The following is a 19,972-nucleotide window of genomic DNA, read 5'->3' as shown; positions in this document are numbered from 1 at the left end:
GAAAGAAAGGGAGAAAGAAAGAAAGGGAGAAAGAAAGAAAGAAGGAAAGAAAGAAAGAAGGAAAGAAAGAAAAAGAAAGAAAGAAAGAGAGAGAAAGAAAGAAAGAAAGAAAGAAAGAAGGAAAGAAAGAAAGAAAGAAAGAAAGAAAGAAAGAAAGAAAGGCAGACAAATAAATAAATAAATAAATAAGATAAAAAAATAAATAGATAAATGAATAAGAGAGCTGTCAAAAGCATACAGAAAGATTTGGAGGTTTTGTGTTTAAAGAGAAATACCCATGCACACAATGAACTGAACACAAAAAGATAAAGTGATTAAAAAAAAAAAAAGCAACACCTTACTGATATTCTTAAATGTATAACACATCAGCACCTTTCTGCCCCCTCCTTTCTTTTCTCTGGGAAAAATGATGACCATATGATGAGTCAAAGGAGAACATTTATGGAAAAAAAGCAGGATTAAGCATATATTTGAGAGTCCGGGTGGATGAACAGCCACTTCCTAACATAAGACTGTACCAACTTCTTACAAAATGTTTGTTGGGTCATCTCATCTTGAACAATATTGGCATGGAAGGCCTTTATGACAATCGGCACCTGAATGACGGTAAAATAAAATGTTATGTAGGCAACATGACTATTCTTGTCTTTTTACTCTTATCTAGGTATCAGAAAATGTTAATTTAATTCTGATCTAATCTATTTATAGCTATTCACTAAACTGTGGTAATTAAAACCATCTTCATGTTCTTTTCTCTTTACGATTTTATAAAAAGAATTTACTTCACGTATAGGTTTCGTGCCTTATCTACAGATGGATTCTGGCAGGTCTTACACGCTTAGACTGGTCACAGGGTAAGCTGCATCTGAGCACACCACATATCTTAGAGCAAATGTTTTACCTTTGGGTATTTGAATTTCAGGGAAATAAATACAGAACTAACACTGACAGCCAACATTCAAGTAATGTCTACTTACGTAATTCCACGTGTGCTACATGTGAAGGCTCTTCCTTTTCTCTTGCAAGTCCAGAGCCAAAGCAAGACATATTTTTACAGTCCACCCATACTTCTGCAATGTTGTGGTTTCTGTTTTGTTTTGTTTTGTTTTTTCCCCAATGAACTTTTCCATTCAAACAGGTCTTGATGTGATGGAGTCTGACTCTAAACCAAACTTATTATACAGCTTTTTGTTTATTCAGTGTGGAAGGACAGGTTATAGTCTTGATCTCAAGACATAGCCACTGGTATTCAAAGGAGTAGAGAAAGTAGACAACATGGCAGGACAGAACCATGTTTCCAGTACACTCTTCCCTAAAACTTCACCTGGAAACTCTCAAACTCTAATGTGTTGACCTTCCCAGTCAGGCCTGAGTTCGTGGAAGTGTAAGGGGTCTGTGAGGCTGTGGTTGACTCTGGACTCCACCCCCAGCCTGGTCCATCTCACTTTGCTGAGGCTGCATGATGGAGCCACTGTACTACCTTGTGGCCATCACCACCTGAGGCTATGCCCCTGCCCCTGCCTGCATTGCACTCAGCCTCTTGGCATTGCACATACCTACAAAATAATACTGAGGCATTTCTGAGGAGATGCATTTTGCTTTGCTAGGTTAGGTTTCAAAAAATAATAAATACCTAAAACACTTCTGTTAGAAAGCTACAAAGTTAAGAGACAGACATAACAAATGTTAATATGAACTCTTGTAGTTCGTATTCTACTTAAAAATTATCAGGAAAGCTCTTCATCATGCTTTGCTGTCAGGAAAAACTCTAATCTTCTTGAATATTGAAGCCTCCGGAAAAGTTAGATGACTGCTTGGTGTACTTGCCTGTGATTGTGAGTTATGAATTCATAACATTTAGCCTGATGACTTAGTGACCCCCTAAATCTGCCCCAGAATAACTTTTCATGGAAGTATTATGTTGTGTTTTAGGCAAGGGTTATACCTGGTTGCATTCAGATATATGAAGTAGCTTTTTACTTCCCTTCTTTATGCGAAAGCCCATAAAACTCCTGAATACCAAGTCAAAACAAAATGATATCTGCATAATTATGTTCATGCTCTGTACTGGCTAGAAGTAAAAGTTTTTATCCTGAGCACTTTTTTTTTTTTTTGGCAATTATCAACAAAATTTGCAACTTAAACAAACACACTACTGTTGGTTCAAGCATGGCTTCTGGAAGGCATTAGTTCAAAGATACTGTATTGATTTAAATTGAAATGAATTACCTTTCAGGGAAAACACATTAACTTCAGTGAAGAGACATGGCACTGAATATAAATGAAAAAAAAACCCAATACATTATTTCACTAGACTATTTTGGTGTCAGTTCACATGAATTGGTTTTTTATTTCTATTTTTATTTTTATTTTTTGAGAAATAAATTGAATCTAAGGCAACAGTAGCTTATGACATTGTGTATGTATGAATTTCAACAAGGATACAAAAAAAAAATATGGAGAAATGGTGGGGATATGAAATATGAATCAGATGGCCTTAAGGTCCCCCTTTTCCCCAAGGATTTTGCCTACCTACCCTTATTTATTGTCTGATTTAATAGACACTTGAAGAATTTTATTCTATTATTTTGTAGGAGGAAGAGTAAATCAATTTAAGCACTTAATGGAATTTCTGGCTTAAGTAGTTCCGTGAGCAGACTGATTAATGCTTTTTATTTTGTGTATCTTCCAAAAATAATGCAGTCATGTCCATTACTTTTTGTCCCATATTACTTCTCATATGAAATATATTAATATAAACCTTTGTTGTAGTCCCTTCTAAAGAATACACAGTTCATATAAGAATTTTTCTTCATTTACTATGACAGCATTTGCATCTTAAGTTTACAAATAAGTTCTGTTGTACCAAAGCCCACATTTGTATTGTGAAAGTAACAAAACCAAGAACAAATATATATATCTATGTATATGAATAGAAATCCTTCTGGGCAAGTGATTCAACTGCAAAGGTAGTATCATTAGAATATAGTGACAAACGTGTACCAGTCCAGTAATATATTCACTATTTTCATCAAAATGAAGAAAAGCACTGAGATCTTTTCTGCACTTCAAGTCACCATTACACAGCCACCGTATTATACTGTAAGTTTACCTCTATTTTTTGTACTAATACTTATAAATTCAAACAGAAAGCATCTTATATTCCCTCCATGCTTTCTAACTACCATTTTGGCAACATTCTGGTGAGTATGAATTCCATAGTTCCTTTTTAGTCCACATAAATAGTATTTTTAATTGATTTCATACTGAGTTTCTATTCCCCAGCTAACCTTCATTGGAGGTTATCCAAACAAATGTAAACCTTGAAGCGGGAAGTTCTGACTTAAGGCTGAAGGATAGTGGTGAGTGATCAAAGTTATCACAGTGTAACGTATAGCAGTAAATGCTGAAATGCTTTGTACATAGAGAAAATTAAAATTTGGGAAGGAAACATGAAGATGCATGTGAGATTTTTCCCTCCAGGTACCCTTTTGAATTAAAGACTTGAAAAGTTACTGCAAAAATTGCCCTGGATTCTCATTCCTTCATCTGAAAATGCAGATCTGGGAACAGCTAAACATTGTCTCTCTCCTTACAGAAAAAAGCATTTAAACATCAAGTTATGGTTGGTTCAGTCACAAAAGTAGGAGATGTGAACTTTCCCAAACCAAAAACCTGACCTGGTAGCCTGAGAGAATTTCCAGAAACTAGATTTTTGCTTATTGTCAGACAGAGAATGAAAATTAACACATACAGTCTTAGAGAAAACAAACAGCGATGCTGTTGTTTAAGAGGGACTAGTAGAGGGATGGATGAGAAGGTAGTGTGCCACATGTCTATGAGAGCTGCTCCAAAAGTAATGCCTCCTATTTTATTACATTGGCCCATGAAAACAGAGATGGATGCTGGTGGTATGGCAGTAGAGGTAGAACCTTCCCATGATACTCCATTACATTTTGTTGCTTCATGACAGATGGCAGCAGAGGGATAGTAACAAAATGGCGTCTGACATGGAAGTGTGAAGGAAGCAAAGGTGTGTGATTGAATTCCTCCATGCAGAAAAACATCTCCCATTCACTGATGTTTGCTGAACATTTCTGGAGACCACATACTGGGTGTGAGCACAGTGAGGTGGTGTGTGGTGGGTTTCAGCAACAGTAACAGTGGATCACTTCTGCTGTGTAAAATTTTATGAGCATGGCATGCAGGCTCTTGTTCATCGCCAGTGAAAACACATAGCTAATGGTGTTAACTATGTTGAAAAGCAGTTTGTTGTGTAGCTGAGAAATTACTTTATCAAACAGTGTTACTGTGGTCTTGCTACATCTTCCACAGAAATAAACAGGAGGCATTACTTTTGGAGCAACCTTAGTAATTAACTAAATTATTGTTGTGAATTATGGGACCTCTATTATGTAATAAACACAGAAGATCCATTGAATTTAGCATTTCAGGAGAAGCAAAATATACCTTGCTTGGTTTTCCTAGTAGAACTTAGACATTTAACTGCTTGGAGAAGCTGAGGCTTTGGAAGTTGCACCGAAAAGCACAACACTGGGCACTGAAGAGCTTGATTCTTTAAAGCACATCCCAGATCAGACATGAGCTGCGTTAGGGTTTTGTTAGAGATCAATTTAATTACACGCTATGTATGCCTTTAAACAGCCATTTTCTATTATTCAAATATCTCCATTACATGTAGATATAATACTGCATATCTTGTCACCATCAAGGATCACAGAATCATATGAATGACATAATGGTTTAGGTTGGAGAGGACCTGAAAGACCACTTTGTTCTAACCCTCTGCTTTGGGCAGGGCTGGCCCCCCCACCAGCTCAGGCTGCCCAGCACACCGTCTAAACTGGCCTTGAACACCTCCAGGAATGGGGCACCCACAGTTTCTCTGAGCAAACTGTGCTTATGCCTCAGCACCCTCTGAGTAAACAATTTCTTCCAAACATCTAACCTAATTCTTCTTCCCCTCTTTTAATTTAAAGCCATCTCTCATTATCCAATCTCTATCAGACCAGTTAAAAAGTCAGTCCCCCTCCTACCTGTAAGTTCCCTTTAAGTACTTGAAGTCCGAAATGAGGTCTACCTAGAGCCTTCTCTTCTCCAAGATAAACAAGCCCAACTCCCCCAAGCTTTCTTCACAGGAGAGGTGCTCCAGCCCTTTGTTCATCTCTGTTGCTTCCTCTGGATCCTTTCCAAGAGCTCTGCACTCTTCCTGTGTTGGGGGCCCCAGGCCTGGACACAGAATTCCAGATGGAGCCTCACAAAGGGAGATTTGATAAGGACAATCACCTCCCTTTCCCTGCTGGCCACCGCTCTTTTGATGCAGCCCAAGAGTCTAATAGCACACTGCTGGCTCATATCCAGCTCTATGTCTGCAAGGGCCCCCAAGGAGATTTTTTTTCAGACTATTATGAGTTTTGTGTACAGATTCTTTATCTGGTCTAACTTGACATTGCACAGTAGCTTCAGTGTAGATAATTCTAATTTGTAGAAATGTAGAACAATAATTTACATGGAATATGCAGCTTTGGGGGCTTTGTACACTTCTTCACTGTGTATCAGAGCAATTAATTTAGCTTTGAAGAACAGTTCTGGCTGGTCACTCAGCTGGTGAAGGTCTATGATGCTTCTGATAAATGATTTAGTTGTCTCTGCATATATTATCATTCTCTAGCAAGTGAAGAGATGGCCCAAAAGGCAGTCAAACTGGTAAAAATTTAGTATAGAAAATATTAATCATTTGGCATTCTGGCTTCCAGTGGTCTCTAACTTCAGTTTACTCATTTTTTATAAAACTTTAAGTAAGGGTTTGTATTCAAGTTAATGAAAACGTGACATGCCAAAGCTGGTCAAATACAGTGAGAGTTACAAGATTTGTAAGGTAAAAAAATAATTGATAAATATCGCTTTTCCGATCTATGCTTTCAATTCTGCTTACAGAGGTTTATCAGGTATGCCAAAAATTTTTCCATAGAACAGATTGAGTTTTGGCAGCTTTGAAATTGTAACAGTAATGATTCCTTACTTCCCCTTAATTATTTTGCTGTGTTCCATGAGGTGTGTGTTAACAGCTTGGTGATCTACACAGCATAGACATGGACACAACTTCTCAAATTAGTAATAGCCAGTTAGATGTAGGCTCAAATAAACCCAACAAAACTCAGAAAAGAAAATGAAATGGCTTGTTATTACTCATGGTTATTACTGCTTTTATAATAAGTCTATTTTACTACTGTGCTTAACCTATCAAAAGTTGTAATTAATATTTTAAACACCAAATCCAGCTGAAGCTATAATTAATGTAATGGTTTAATTCTGGTTGTCCTATTCCTCATAGAAATTGGTACTGGTGGTACAAATTACAAGGAAAGAAAGACATCTTTGCATGAAAAGAAACAAACAAAAGCTATAATGCAATTTTTTTGTGGGGTACAAATTAGAAGCAAGATATTCAAGTTTTTCAGGCTTTGTTCATTTTGTGATTGAAAACTTGCATCTGTTGCTCTCAAAGCAATTAATCTTCAGGTCCTTTACAAAGACAAAGTAAATGGCAGTCTTTTATCCTGAAATTTTTAGTAAAATAGGGATGAGCAGTGGATGTTCTTGCTAATATCCAACTGTCACTTAGCATAAGATAGTCAGTTTGAGTCATATCTGGTTCTGCTCAGCTGCAAACTTGCCTTATTTTTTCTCTCCAAAATTTACGTTATATGGCAGTGAACAATACCACACACAATATATTCATGCAATAAAAGCAGAAGAACAGGGCTTTTTCTAAGAATTAACAACCTCCTGGGAGCCAGTGATTCACAGCCCTCAAAAGGGTGATTAAGCAAAAGAAGTTGTCCACTGTTGAAGTTGCTATTGATATGAAGTAAAAATACATATTTATCTGTGGAAGAAAAAAAAATAGGAGGAGAGTAGATCGCTAGAAATTTGTATTTTTGTATATGAAAATATCTTTAGTAAACCAACTAGATGATGTTCATAGAATATAAAAAATGTGTTGTGCAACAGTTGATCATATTCCAGAAATTTTAGTCAGTTGAATAATATGATGGCATTTTGATTATGGTTCTTGAAGAACTGAACGTGATGGAGTAGCATGACAGGAAGGAAAATTTTTAGTAAGGGAAGGGAATAGACAAAGTAAAACTAAACAAATGATGAAACTACCTAATGAACAAAGACAAAGGCAGAAGAAAGAGAATTTCAGGAAGATAACTACAGTTAGAGACAGTATAAAAGCTGGAGAGGAACTGAAAAAAATATCTGCCTGCAATTGCTTTTGCTCTGATAGTTTTCTGATACTCTGAACACTGAGAAAGGCATAATGGACATTATGTGAGCTGCAATTTCTTTCTGGATCACTGACTCCATTCCAACATTATCTGTGTGGATAAATTTAATATGGTATCTATCTATCTATCTATCTATCCATCTATCTAACTATCTATCTAACTATTATTACCTATTTATTTTCTTGGATCAGTGTTTTGTCATGGACAAATAGAAAGTCAGCAATTTCTACAAGAAATTGGTATTACTTTGTATGTCTCGGACCATCAAGTTGAAGGAGATAAGCAGAGTAAGGATATGCATTGTAAAGGGTAGTAGGTATGACTTTTCACCTGTCTTAGGTTTATACATTAAATCAAAGTATCTGAGGGTTTTCCATTCAGAAGTCACTATACTTCTTTCGGAAAAATTGTTTTTTTAAATTCCAAAAATACTGACACTCATTTTCTAAGCAGATATGTGTTCTGAATAAAGGCTGCACTTTGCATTTTTGCATTTACATTTCTTTATAGAGATCATGAGATGATATTCCAATGCAGAACAAGAAGCTAACATGTTTTTATTAATTAAATCTATCTTGGTAATCTGGGATATTGCTCCACCTATCCAAAACAGATTTAACTTCTTTGACTCTGGTTTTTGCCTTAAGAGCATGCTTTCAGGTATTATAGAACTTGAAAGTCTAGCAGCTTGGTTCTTCTGGTTCTTCTCTAATATCTAAGTATATCAGATATTGGATACAATGTCAAATAACCTAATCAGAGAGGTCTGACCCTGAATTTTTTATACAGTCTATGACAATCTAAAAGAGAAAGTTCCAAGACTAGACAAGCTCAACAAAAGCTATTTACAAACTAGTATAATATTGCATTTCACATTATGAAGTCCAAGTTCTTAACATAAAGGTTGTAAAAAATGCAATAAGAAAACAGTTATATAGATGGAAACGTATTCCATTATATATAAGCCATTGTATGTGACTGTTTTTATGCATTCTACACAGTACTGCAGCAAACTATATTATATCAGGTGCAACATATTTTAAGGTGAAATCATTTTCATTAAGCCTCATACAAGGTTATGACCAGCAGTACGCATACATATGGCTATAAAAATGTCCTGTAAATAAATTGTAGTTTTAATTTCCATTCATGGCAAGAGTAGCATATATTTTATCTAATTCCAAGCCTTGGAGACACAATAAAGGATATTAGAAAAAGATAAGCAGCTCAAAAACCTCCTGTTTTTTATGGTTAATCATAAACAATGATTAAGTGCATTCATGTATATTTCACCTTACTTACTGCCATCTCTCTAGTATTATCAGTTAAAGTTTCATATCAGTAAAATCTAAACATAATTCAAGAAGAATAAGCATGAATTTATTGCCACTAATAATAATAATAGTAATAATAATAATTAAAAAAAGCAAAGTGGAAAATGCTATTTTCTATTATGTCTCACAGGGCTTATAATTAATTTCAGACAGAAATTGAAATTAAATTACACATTATAGTCAGTAGGTCATTTTTCTGAAGGATGTATTTACAATTGCATGTTGATGAAATATATGCATTCTAATGCAAATGCAACTAACAGAGTCCAGAAAGATCTGCAAGTACCAGGTTATCTTTGCAGTAAGAGCACTCAAGACTAAACTATCTTAAACTTCCTAAACTATCAAGCATCTCCTTCCTGAAAACATAATTCCAGTTGAAATACGGATCTTGGGAAGAGTTAATTTCAATGATCCTCTATGAACCCTTGAGCTAACAGAAAACTCTTCTATTTGCAGGTGCAAACGACTGTTTCTATCTTACTCTCATTTTAAAGAATAGCAAATTTTCTGTGTTCTAGTTATTCTTACTGTATAATTTTACATTTTAAGCTACTACTGTAAGTATCCAGTAAAGTATTTTAATTTAAGGGAACAATAAATATGAGTTTATTGTTTTTAGAAAATGTATTTGTACTTAAAATCTAATTTTTCTAATTTTGAATGCATTCTAAGTATTCTTCTTCAAGAAGTCCTTACATTAGATTAGCCAAAGGCTTTAAAAAACTGCTTTGAACTAAACTTTTCTCTATTGTGCCAAGTATCACAAGCAACCACAATGCTACCAAATTCTCTCTCTCTTTTCTGTGCTATAATTACTTCTGGAGGAACTGTTCACAGCATATTTATCTTGGAAAGTCTTGCTTGGTCACATCCCTACTGACTTTGGAGACAGGAACTGCATGTATATCAGCTTTCTGCACAATTTGGTCTTCTTTGAAATGACAGGTCTATCTAGCTGGCTAGCTATCTAGCTGCGTGTGTATGCGTATGTGTATACTTTTCTTTTTCACAAGAGAAGGTGTCTCAAGTCCCACGTAATCTCAGAAAAATTAATTTTATGGTCCAAAGGATTCTCAAAACATATTTCTCTATCTCTGCAAACATAGGCTTGTTTGTTTGAGCAGGAAGAACACTTTCTAGAACAGAAGTAAGATTTCGATGACTAGTTGAATCCCTCAGTCTGGAAAAAGTTGGTACAAATTCACAGTTCCCACAGTTTCTGAAGTGCTGAAGAGTTCTAGGACAGTTGATGAGTGCAGAACATACATATTTCTTTAGCAGAAGAACCTAGAAGGCCCATTTCATACTTTTATTTTCTTCCTAGTATTCTGTCAACCTCTCTTCTACATCTCTTCTAGTTTTTGAGGGTTTCTTTACATTTTTTTATTTTTATTTTTATTTTTATTTTTATTTTTGTTTTTGTTTTTGTTTTTGTTTTTATTGTTATTTTTATTTTTATTGTTATTGTTATTTTTATTCTTATTTTTTTTTAAGTTCTTGTAGAAATATGATCATCTGTTTTTCTGCTTAATGCCATTTTTGTAGACAGGCTAACTTCTTCCTTCAGGTTCCCTTTATCTCTTCAAGAACACAAAATCTTTCCCTATTTAACCATATTTTCTTCATCACAGATGATTTTTTTTCCTACCGTTATCTAACAAGTCAAATATTTTCTTTAAATGTTGTCTTAGAGTTAGGCAGACTACTTGTGATATGTGCAATGGAAAGATTCTGTCACATAGTTGACTGCCCTGCAGTACTACATTTCTGAAAACAACATGATGTCACACTGAGGTTTCAATACATTCTCTTTTTTTTTTTTTTTTTTTTTTTTTTTAAATTTGAACCCACTTCCTAGGGGGCCACTTTTCCAAAATGGTTGGTATCTGTAAAAAGAATATGCCTATGGTCTTCCATCAGTCAGCCCGTAAAAATACCAAACACAGCAAGGCTTAGAACAGATTTTTAAAGAATTATTGACATGTTATTCCACCTTGATAACATATCATTTTCAAATGCTCCTTCAGTATTCCTTTCCAGTTGTTTAGTACTTTGAGTTAGGTCTTATTTTCTTATTTTTCTAATGAGTTCAGTCTATGAAATCCTCACAAAAATCAAGACATACAGAAAGTACTCATCCTCTTGACAATCCTATGTGCTACCACAGAAATACACTGGATACTTTTAACATCATTTGCTTTCAGTCTATAGTAACATTTGTTCATCTTCTATGCACCATCGAAGTGATAGAAGTTTACTTAAATGCAGAAAATGAAGATGAAGAAAATACAATTCTGAGGATTTCATTTTCTTTCTTTAATATTGAACAGGTTACAGTTGCAATTTTGCAGTCTTTCAGAATTTCTGAGAAGTTCCTGCTGTAGTTAATCTTGTAATTTCTCTCAAGTATGTGGCATTAAACAGTATAATTCGAAAATATCTAGAATATCTGAGTATGTTCTAACTATTGTTTTTCCTACTTATTTTTTACACCTGCCTTTTGCTCTTTGGTAGTATCAACTACTCACTACTCAAGGCTGACCTTTGAAATGAAGTGTGACTTACATTTCATTGATAGCTTATTTTATTATTCATATTTGCTGATCAAAATTAATATTTTTGTCCTTGATTAAAAGTCTTATCCTTGAACTGTAACATTTAAATTAATGGGATCACAGTGCATATGGTACAATTCAGTGTCTGTTCTTCCACTTAACATTTCAGAAAGCGATACCAAATTTAGACTTTCAGAATGAGGAAGAAATGATCATTTTTGTACAAATGCAATTATTAGCTTAAATTGTTAAGGATCACTTTTGAAACTGGATTTTGCATGTATTCCATGGGCACTTAGCAGTCATTAAAAAAAAAAAAAAAAATTACTCTGTTTTTAGCACATTCTTTATGCATTTTATTAAGCCCCCAGAAGGCAAAACATCAGCAGTCATCTTATCTGCTGATAATATTCTTCATCTACTTTGGCTCATACTCCCTATCAAGAAAATTCATATCGAACTTTCCATCTTTTTTATTTAAGAAGTACAAGAAAATTAGAAATAATAAGAACTTATTTGAGCTTGATTTTTTTCATTAATTCTGTGATTTCACCATAAAATATTTTATTAATCATTTTTCCCTTTATCTTTTAGATATTAATCTTCTCTTACCATTTCCTCTATACGAAGTTCTGTATCCTTGACAGTAACATTTTTTAAAAAGACCACTATTTTTTACTGAACTCACAGATTCCACTCATATTTACGAAGCAATCCTTCAAAATAATCTTCTTCTTTTTTTTTTTTTTGGTAAAAAATAATGTCTAGTTTAATAAAGGCTATTTGATAGCTTTCACTGATTTTTTGCTGTAATTGTTTATCTTCTGAAAATATAAGTTAAGTAAATTGTATCCTCTTTCTAAAACAATCAAATTCTCTCTGCAAAATATTCTAGAGAAGCAGTGAAGCATGATAACTCATCACAACTTCTTTTGAAACCATACTAACTATTCATTGAATTCACTGAGCGGAAAGATATCCTTAGACTGTATATAATACAAAGTTTTCTTTTGAGAGCAGGGGTGGCCTGAAAACTAACAGTCATGGAAATATAACCTTTCATTTTTTGATTGGATTTAGCAAACTTCCCTATATTCTGATAAAACTTATTTTAAGTTACTCTTGAAAGAACGGAATAGAATAAATTAAAAATAGATCATAAAATATATTCACTTAAATTGAAAAGTAATTTCTAATCCAGCAACGACTTGACCAAACTCAGTGCTTCACTGCAGTGAAAAATGTGAGAACTCTGCTGCTCCCTTGCACTGGTGCACTCCAAATTTAAATTTGATAAAATTCTATTGAGATTAAGGACATTAAAGAAAAAATTTGTTCCAGTACTTCCTGTCTCCTTCAGAGAGCGAAACATTTCTCAAATGGCTAATCTATTTGAATTAAATTAGTTGAATCTAACATTCATTTCAAAATCTTTTGTTCCTTTTGTCAGCCTTGCAATGTAGAGAGCATAACTCTTGTCTTCTGGGAGCTGTTGCTATCAACGTAATTTAGATCAGCCTGGGTGACTGCTGTTAAAATGTATAAATGAAACTCAGCTAGCCTCAGGATTAAAGAATCACTGCTTCTTTTATCAGTTTCCCTCTTTTCCCTTCCTTATTATCTTGTAAAATCTGATTTTAAAGCACCAAATGAGGCGGCTTTTGTCATTTCTTTTTTTTATGACTATTCCATAACCTCCATAGCCTCTCACTCTGAATTTTATGTATTTTCATAAATTTTCCTTCTTTCTGCTGTTTGTGATTTCAAGTCATGCACAAAACAGTCTATCTTATTCCATTTTGTGGTAAGTCCCTCCAAACACTGATTTTAAAAACCTCTCCATTAAACTAATCCATTTTTTTCACTGAGAAGACTGCATGTACTGACTGCATTGCAGTTATGACGTGGCATATAGTGCGCCATATGCATTATCACTTCATATTTTTGTTGGATTGCAGAGTATCCCTATAGAATAAATTACAGGAGTTTCGAAGGCTGCTTACAAAAGCACATGAACTATGGGCACAAAGTCTCTTTTCCTAGCTCTGCCACCAGCATGGTAATCTACACCAGAAAAGACTGCTATGTATTCACCCTACAGTGCTGGAGCAAGATGCACCACAATTAATTTGTCAGAGTTCATTTCTACATGATAAGAACAAGATCAATATTCAGGGCTTCTGTGTGTAACAAGTGAGAAGACAGAATTTCTGCGTTGCTCTGGAAATTTCTTAATGATGACAAACAAAATATTAAATATTACCAAGGTACATGGCAAATAGGAAAAAAGGACTGTTCAAATGAAGTAGAAACGGTTCTGAGTCAGGAAACTATTTGGAATTAAGCACAGACTTTAATTTAGCTGGGCAATTAATTTAAGCTGTCATAATTAAAACCTATTGTGTTTGAGAAATGACTTTGCTCAGATGGTCATATTTAAAAGTGCACTTAGAGCACAAGTTTAAAAGAGGAAAATTTGCTTGGAAAGATTTAGAGCTAGCTCTTTAGTTGTGACAGATTGAAATGGTTCTATTATTGCCTGGAGTTAGCTGGATTTATACCTTGTAAGGTTAGGGCAGACAGTGTCTAACAGATCATTTTCCAAAACAAAATTGTGAGTTCTGATGCCTGATTTCTCCTGAATTTCTTTTTTGTATCCGTGCTTTACGATTTCAAAATGTTCTTCATTTTAATTTGGTTATTTACTGCTTTTTCTCTGTATCAATGAATTCTAGCTACATGCTTTTTGAAAATCTGTTCTGAAAAACTGTCATATGCAATTGCTTGTTGGAGTGCTAGAATGACAAATCAACAAGGTTAATTTTCTGAGTAGAAATACTGTAAATTGTTTATATACCTACAAAAATAGGATTGGAAAACATTATCACATTTGAAATGTAATGAATATCCACATATATTTTAATTACAAATGTTTTAGAAACGGTATCTGCATGTGTGCTTGTATGCACAGACATGTACACACCTATGTAACAGATGTTCGCTGGCTCACTGGTCTTAGCTCCATAGGGCTATGTTTGCTAAACAGGTAATTCTAACTGACCAGTTTTATCTACTGCATGCAGACTTTACTGATGATTGCTAAAAAAAGTATAGAAACAAAATAATCTTCAGAAAGTCTCAAATTTCTTGGCATACCATAGATCCTGTGCATTCCAAGAAAAATACTCATGATGTCCTTCAGTTCAAAATTCTGAATCAGCTACTAGTTTAGTAGAAATCATATTCATCTGATCCAGCTACGTACAAAGAATAGCTGAATACAAACTTTTGGAAAATGTTTATGGTGAAGAGGCCATTCTCACTTTAAAAGGCACAGAAACCTTTTTTAAAAAAATTATTGAAAGTGTTGGGTTTTTTTTGTTTGTTTGTTTTTCACAGAATCACAGAATCACCAAGGTTGGAAAAGACCTACAAGATCATCCAGTCCAACCATCCACCTATCACCAATAGCTCTCACTAAACCATGTCCCTCTACACAACGTCCAAACGTTTCTTGAACACCTCCAGGGTTCGGTGACTCCAACTCCTCCCTGGGCACCCCATTCCAGTGCCTGGCCACTCTTTCAGAGAAGTAGTATTTCCTAATGTCCAGCCTAAATCTCCCCTGGCGCAGCTTGAAGCCATTCCTTCTAGTCCTATCACCAGTTACACAAGAGAAGAGGCTGACCCCCAGCTCACTACAACCTCCCTTCAGGTAGTTATAGAGAGCAACAAGATCTCCCCTGAGCCTCCTCTTCTCCAGACTGAACAATCCCAGCTCCTTCATCCGCTCCTTATAAGCCCTGTGCTCCAGACCCCACACCAGCTTTGTTGCCCTTCTTTGAACCTGCTCCACGGCCTCAATGTCTCTCTTCTGTCTTATTAATTAGCAGTGATCCTTTTTTTTTTTTTCTTTTCTTCCTCTTCACTCTTCACTCATTGAATTAAAGTTTTAATTACATTTTCTCTAATATTAAAAAAAACCCTGCCATTTGGTCCACATGACACTACAATCTCTTTAGTAATAAGAACACTAGAATACCTGCATAGTTTCAAAGTATTCTGATAGAAAAAGATTTTTAAGGATATAGTAGAATAAACCTGTGATGTGCTATTACATCCAGTTTCATCTTGTTTCATCTGTATATTAGATGATTATCAAAATAATTTCTTCTCAACAAAGAGCTAGGTGAGCTTCCAACAGCTCACCTGGAACAGAGAAAATTATCTTGAAGACATCCTCTAGTTTTACAGTATTGCTGCCTTTCTCTTACCCATGCTGCAAAAAAGGCAAACAATAAACACTAGTAATTGTAAAAAATGCATATTTAAGCTCCTCTTCTTGTCTGCAGTTACATGAGAGAAATATAGTGCAGTTTTTTGGTTTTTTTTTTGTTTGTTTTTTGTTTTAAATGCAACACGATTTAATGCAACCGAACTATGTTTAGGTACTTCAGCAAATATTAATGTAATCATATTGCTCATAATTTTAAACTGGTCACATTATTGACATTTTACAGAAATAACTTTATAATGATCAAAAACTGTTCCAGGTACTGCAAAATTTTGAGGTGAGATTAGGATATTAAATGACTAGTGTACTTATACTAAAAATAAATAAAAAAGTGTAAATATTTGAGCATTAAATGTATGAAATAAATAGCTTTTGCTTACAATATATTTAACTGTATGGATTGCACAGTAGGCATAGGTTGAAACAAACAAAAATTTTATTTCTGTTTGAAATGTCTGAAGAATTCTTCAGTAGACAATTTCCACATCAGAAATCATGTTTTACCTTAAATATATTCTTCCAAAGTTGAAAAACAAATATCTTACAGATATAAAGTTCACTTTTGTAAACAAAGTCAGAGAAATGTGTAGAAGACAAGTCATTTTGCTAATACTGGAATGATTCTGCCATGCGATTTGCTTTACATAGATTTGCAACACAAAACAGAGCATGAATTAAAAAGAATGGGAAAGAAACAAAGTTAGATGGAAATAAGTAAGTATGCATGCTGTGCAAATAAAATAGCTGGAGAATGACAAAATTTAGTACTAGCATATAAATTTATATTCCCAGAGTATACTCTGGGAATTATAATTATCTTATAGAAATTGATTAGATGCTTTTAATGATACAGCTGCATCTAAAAATACATGAATAAAGAGATTATCTATATCTTTATTAATAAGAGATTAGTTATCATGAATAAAGAGAGTCTCTGATAACTTGACACAAACTACCTTTCAAAATAAAAGTAATGTCTATTTATATAAACCAACAAAAGATTAAAAAAAAAATTAAATAAATTTCAGAGCTTCAGTAATCCCTAAACCCTCACAAAGGAGCATTAAATGTGCATATCTATAGCCAGCAGTCTTTTAAAGTGGGCATTTTTTGTTTTACTTTGTTTTGCTTATGTTTTAACAGTCTCATTATCTAGGAGATAATTATGTAATTTACAATCTGTGTGTTGTCTGATTTTCCCCATAGAAAAATCTGCTTCACTGCATTCTATTGTGCAAAAACCAATTCAGTACTCATGCTACTGCTTCATAACCAAACATACTTATTGTCATATTCAAGTTCAGAGAAAAGTTAGACATTCATCATTCCTCTCTTCAATCCAATTCAGCAATTAGTTGTGGTCTTACAAATAGATGCTTCTTAAAGGTACTTATTTCTTTAAACTCTCTTAAGCATTAACATGTTTTGGAGATCCAATTTATTGAATAATCATATCAAATTGGATTTCTGACCTTAAGATAAGCGCTCTCTAGCAGAGACAATTCATTAAGTGTCATGAAAAAGATATGTTCTACAAAACGAGAGGTGTGACTCTGGTTCTTTACTCACTTGCAGGGTAAATTTCTAATACGTGTTTCCAGCAAGCGCAAAGCTGCCAAGTGGTCCAGCTGGCTGGAACTAAGAAAGCTGAATACTCTTGGCCACCATTAAGGTCTCAGGAGAAAAAGGCATGCCAAGTTTTCCATGTGAAAATGTAGATAAATTCTGTGGATCATCCCTGGATATCAAACCATCAAGTGGAGACTGTAAAGCATTTCTAGTAAGTCAGTGAGTTAAATATGAACTGAATTTTGGGGGCCTTTCTGGGTTAAAAATGGAAATAAACCTCAGAAATAATCTATTCCACATTGCTGAATTTTCAATTTCCTCAAAGCAATTGTTTATACATAATTCTGCATAAATAAAAGAGTTGTTTCAAACAAGCAAAAAATGTTGTTTCCTTATTAACTTACTTCACTAAATTGACTTTAGTCACCCTTTCCCACATAAATAAATATTTCATCTACTAAGTTCCAAAAGATCCTGGTGTTTGCAATCCCGAACTCTAAATTCTTGACTGTAGAATCGTCCAAAGAAACCTAATGAATGATTAGAAAAGAAGAATAGAATGTCCCCTTCACGAAGATGACATGCAAATTCTTGAACTGTTCCATATTTTTTTAGTAGAGCATGAGACTCTTGGTCTTGTGGTTTATGGATTCAGAGGTCATACTGGACACCAAAATGACCATGGTGATTTAACACGGCTGGCAGCTGAGCACTACGCAGTTTGTTAACTTCTCAGGTGGGATGAGGGGGAGAACTGTGGAATGGTAAAACTGTGAGAGCTCACTCGTTGAGTGCAATCAAAGGGCCCATTACAGAGTTGAGACATCTAGGTACATCAGTAGTACATATTATATCTATATGGGTCTCACTTAGTATCTTACTATGAAAATACTTCTTACCAGGGAAGATTTGAAAACACTGTGTTTCTTAATTGTATTGAGATGAAAATACAGCAAAATATTAAGAGAAATTGGCAGTATTCTGCAGACTTAATAAAAGCTACATGAGAAAAAAGGAACTGAACATCTGAATATATCTATAGACTTGAAAAATTTCTGCTGATGAATGCAAATCACTGTTTTCTAGGAAAGAGATAGGTCAGGTTATCCATGAAAAAAAAATGGAATCCTTTTAGCTTCCACTGCAGAATTCATTCAGAGGATTTGGTCTCTTCATGCATTTTGCTAGGGAATAATGAGATGTAATGCCTCATGAATTATAAATCATGCATTGTTTTTTTAAGTAACATGACTTTTGAAATGCTTGTAAGCTGTCAGAAGAAAACACCTGCTATTCATTTACAACCAAACTCATGTAGCATGTTGAGCCCGTGTGGAGGCGTAGAGTTCTGTAGACTGAGGAAGAGACTAAGGGTCCTGTAGTTCTTTATTATTAACACCATCCACTTCAGTCCTTTAGTCCAAAGTTTCCAGATGTTTGGAAAACCTGCTCAAGGCCCTTATGTCCTGAACAGATGGCAGAGTTCAAATGAGTAACATGTGCATAGAAATGTGCCAGAATGCTCCAGCCCCGCCATGTATGTCTGGTGCAGTGCTAGCTTCATGTAATAACACACCTGAGCCCCTTGAGTATCTTCACAGAGTCAAACTGACTGATCAGAATGTGTCAGATACGCTGTGTACACACTAATTGTTTGCCCTGTGCAGGTGCAATAGCTCTGGTATATTTCTGTATGTCTCTTATACGCTGAATTTTTTGGAAAGGATGTAAGCTGCCAGCACATAGCTTCTCATCACGTTGTGACACTGGGCTTTAGTGCCACAGTTTGGGGCAGGAGATGTACGTGCGTCAATGTCTTCACTTTCATCCTCTGTCTCTGAAAACACAATGTTGAGGACAATTTGATTTTCTTATTGAACAACTGGATTTTCTTATTGTTGCTATTATCATAGAAAATAGTGAGTTAAAATACTGACTGAGAATCCAAAAGCAAGCTGCTAATGTGCAAATGGAACTCCTGGAGTTTATTTAACTTTTAAGGGCAAACTGTTGTGAGCAGATGACTGAGTAAAAAGCCAAACACACAGAATCACACACAGAATCACAAGGTTGGAAACGACCTGCAAGATCATCTAGTCCAACCACCCTCCCATTCCTATTAGTACCACAAGCACTAAACCATATCTCGTAGCTCCTCATCCAGGCGCCTCTTGAACACTGCCAGGGATGGTGACTCCACCACCTCCCTGGGCAGCCATTCCAGTGCCTGACCACCCTTTGAGAGAAAAAGTTTCTCCTAATGTTCAAACTAAACCTCCTCTGGTTTCAAACCTTCAACCAGTGAAAAGGTTAGTAACAAAAAGAGCCCAGTCATTTCAAGGAGACCGTGATTCAATAAAAGCTGAAATCTGACAACAACTCGGAGCTGTGTTAAAATCAGAGTCAGTGATATTGGTTAAAAGGCCTTTTGACATCCAGAAAGTTGATTACGGGTTTTAGTCTATTGTACATACTGTTTTTCCTGCTAAAACACTTTCAAGTGAAATACTGGTGTTAGCGTCTTGAATAAATGATGTCCAGTGCTCAGAATTACCAGTTCAGCTTCCCTACCCTGGAAATACTTATGTTTTGTTCTGGTATCAGCTGATGAAAAACGCTAATTTCTGTTGCTGTTCTGGAACAGACAGCCATTATGATGGGTGAATTTTTCAGGTGTGCAACACTCAGGTAGCAATGAATTGTGATATACATGTGCACAAAAAGGTGCCTACAAGTCAACTCTGGAACATGAACATAATCTAAGAAAAGGACCACAGACCAATAGGAGATGAGATTGTCTAAGATGGAGCTGCTCTTTGAAATATGATCTCCAAGCATATACAAACAATCTTTGTGCATCTTGTTTCTAACTAAGAAATGATGTTTTAGGGACTCTTC

The sequence above is a fragment of the Centrocercus urophasianus genome, unplaced genomic scaffold (genome assembly GCF_019232065.1).
Source record: "Centrocercus urophasianus isolate 14NV4802_14NV808 unplaced genomic scaffold, USGS_Curo_1.0 seq_12, whole genome shotgun sequence".
Taxonomy (NCBI): domain Eukaryota; kingdom Metazoa; phylum Chordata; class Aves; order Galliformes; family Phasianidae; genus Centrocercus; species Centrocercus urophasianus.
Note: the sequence above shows the minus strand (reverse complement) of the source record.